Below are 3,772 nucleotides of genomic sequence, written 5' to 3' on the forward strand. Positions count from 1 at the left end.
GTGTCACCCATACTGCAACGCCCGGTAGGCCACTAGAAGTACCTGCACTTGTGCAACAAAATGCACAACAAGCGTAGCATGAGTACGAAAATAACGTGTATTCGGTAAGTATCCCGCCTAATCTCGAAGAAGTAGAGACGAGATGGCAACTTCGACACTTACTAATGGTCCAATAGTAATATTATTAATGCGATAAATCACGGATTTATTAATAACGACAGTAAATTCGAATGAGTCACAAACAGATAAGGGTTCCTTTTTATTTAAAGTCTCCGGATTCATAATCCACTAATTAACAATTTTCTCAAGTCGGGGAGAGCAGATATCAGTATCAACAAATATCAAGGCAAGCAATACAAGCATGCACAACTCATGCCGAGGTCGTACGGCCCGATCCAACATAAATGTAAAATATGCACTGCCAAGGGTCGAGCGGCACGAACCATAGATGCATCTATTTAATCTACCGAGGCGTTCGGCCCGTTCCAGAATTTAAACACGCACAGACAATCAATCAAGAAGCCACCAGGAAACAATTATCCAAAGAAAACCAATTCTCTTTTAACAATTTAGAAAAATGAAGTTTAATTCTTTTTAGAAATTCATTTACCACTTTGATAGGATTTAAGCGATTGAACTGTCAATAAGGTTGCAAATATTCCAAGTATAATATGCTTTTGGATCCTAGACTACCCGAACTTACACATATTAGTAGCTACGCACAGACTCTCGTCACCTCGTGCGTACGTAGCCCCCACAAATAGGAGCATATAACCAATTATTTCACCTATGGGGACAATTTTCTCTTACAAGGTTAGAAAGGAGACTCACCTCGCTCCGAAGATCCATAACCGGCCTTCCACGCCCTTCCGAAGACTCAAATTGATGCACAACGCTCCAAACTAGCCAATAATTATGCAAATCCATTTATATATGCTAAATTACTCATTACAATCCAATTTACAACAATTCCTAACCCCGATCGAAAAGTTAACAAAATCGCCCTCGGGCCCATGTGCCCGGATTCCGAAATTTTTTGAAGGTTAAGCTTACCCATATCTCCACGAACTCAAATATATAATTTACTCTCAATTTCATACCCAAAATCGTGGTCAAATTCTAAGAATATCAATTTTCTAGGTTTTCCTCAAACCCCCAAATTTCTACCAATTTACATGCTAAAATGTCACGACCCAGTTCACCCCCCCCCCCATGAACATGTCGTGATGGCACCTAGTCCCTATGACTAGGTAAGCCTAACAATGCGAAAGATAAACCATAATTGCGGAAGAAAATAAATAAAACTGAATTGGTAAAAAGAAACGGTGTTTAAGGTGCCGCTCGGCACATATCTCAACAATTTTCGAAGCTAACAAACTCCCAAAACCCGGAAACTCACAAATCACAAGCTAAGGGGATACATAAGAGGCTCTGACTCAAGAATATCTATACAAATGAGAAAAAAATGGAAAAGCTATACTTATTACAGAAAGCTGGAAAGGGACTCCTCGGTCTGCTGACGTAGCAGATTTACCTTGAAGTCTCTACCGGTTCGCCTCCTTCCAAGGCTGACAGAACTGAGCGGAAGTACCTGTATCTGCACAACAAAAATGTGCAGAAGAGTAGCATGAGCACACCACGGCGGTGCCCAGTAAGTATCAAGATTAACCTCGATGGAGTAGTGACGAGGAACAGTCGAGGCACCTACCGGTCAATAAACAGTATAATCATAGGAGTAATGGAAACGACATATAATTATGTAAAGACTGCATGAATGACCCAAAATGCTACAATTCACAATAAGGGGAAAATACAACAAGTAACAACGAGAATATAATAAATGATGATACGAAATGACGGCACAATCACAACCCAATCCTAAAGTCATAGCACAGCAAGGGGAAAACAAGCCAATAACTCATATCCTACAATGATGCTCACAAAGGTCTTACTCAACTCTTTCCACAATTTCACCAAGTCTCGGACAAACCATAACTCACGAAGACACAGCATCTGAAACTTAACACTGGGCATCCTGTGCCCCATTAATCTCATGGTCATGCTGACAACTAACTGGCTAACTAGGGCCGCTCTCACAAACATAATGGATAAACGAGGGCGTACCTCCACCCTTAGCAAAAATCAGGAGGAAATCACCTCTAATAGGAGTATTTAGCTACGTGTATGCCTGTGCAAATGTTTTCTAACAAAATTCTACCAGCTAGTAATCATGAATAGGAGAACGGACCGCTCGTACGATATTTCCTCACAACTTCCAAGCGATAAACCTCATACAGGTAAGCAACCCACAATCACAATATTAAACAAATAAGAATGCCTCCACATGCCGTCACAATTCTTTACAATCGACCCCTGACATAGCCCACCTTATTACGCCACGTGTGCAATTAATAACATAATAAGCACCGCCTTATTTCGCCACACATGCATCACAATGTTCCCACCTTATTCCGCCACATGCGCAACCCACATATAAGCATATAACATATCCCGCCTTATTACGCCGCATGTGCAAAACATCAATAACAACAATAGCACGACAAAGACCTCGTATAACCCTTCAAAAACAACAGCACGGCAGAAACCTCGTGCATCACGGTACCAACAACCGCATGGCAGAACCCTCGTGCATCACAATATCAATAACCGCACGGCAGAAACCTCGTGCATCACAATATCAACAACCGCACGGCAGAAACCTCGTGCATCACAATATCAACAAATGACAATATATACAGGAACAAAGCAAGAGAATTAACTCGAGAGATTCCGTTCACCAAAAGACGGTACAACTAACGTACAAGGAATAACTGTAACAGGGAAATACTAAGCGCAATAAGAACAAGGACCTAAGAGGGAAATACTAAGCGCAATATTCGGTGATTACAAGGACCTAAGAGCCTAAAAGGGGCAATTTTCCACAAATAAATCCGAGCACGCACTCGTCACCTTGCGTACAAGGAATACAATCAACAAAGAAGACTCAAATCCTAAGGGGAAGTCCCCCACACAAGGTTAGGCAAGATACTTACCTCGAACCGGCTAAAATCAACTAGCAACCACGTTCTTGCCACGAGAACTCAACTCCAAATGGCCCAAATCTATCCAATTAAATCACACATTGTAAATAACATCTCAAGCAACTGATTCTACTATTTAATTCAAAGCTACGCGTGAAATTAGGTGAAATGACCATAATGCCCTTCAGGCCAACACCTCGGAATCGAATAATTTTCACATTTTCAGAACCCTTGTACTCTCACGAGTCTAACCATATAAAAATCTCCCAAATCGGAGGTCAAATGCTCACTCAAAACGAAGTAGTTTGTTCTAAGAAGTTTTAACCAAATTCTTCAAATTTTGATCCCAAGTTCGAATCTTAATGATGGATTTAACTACAAAATGATGAAATATAACTAAAACGGGTTAAAGAAACGTTACCCAACAATCTCCTCTTCAAAACCCTCTGAAAATCGCCCTTACCCGAGCTCGAATTGATTTTTCTAACTTATGAAATCAAACCCTCGAAATTTCCTTTTCTGAACAGGTGTTTCCGCTTCTGCGGACAAGGGACCGCTTCTGCGGTCCCGCTTATGCGGAAAAGCAACCGCTTCTGCGGCTTTCATTAAAGGGGACAGGGCCGCATCTGCGATAGCTGGGCCGCTTCTGCGGCTCCGCTTCTGTGATGCCTAAGCCGCTTCTGCGGCTCCGCTTTTGCGGAAATGGCACCGCTTCTGCGGCTTCTGAGGGA

The sequence above is a fragment of the Nicotiana attenuata genome, unplaced genomic scaffold (genome assembly GCF_001879085.1).
Source record: "Nicotiana attenuata strain UT unplaced genomic scaffold, NIATTr2, whole genome shotgun sequence".
In the NCBI taxonomy this organism is placed as follows: Eukaryota; Viridiplantae; Streptophyta; class Magnoliopsida; order Solanales; family Solanaceae; genus Nicotiana; species Nicotiana attenuata.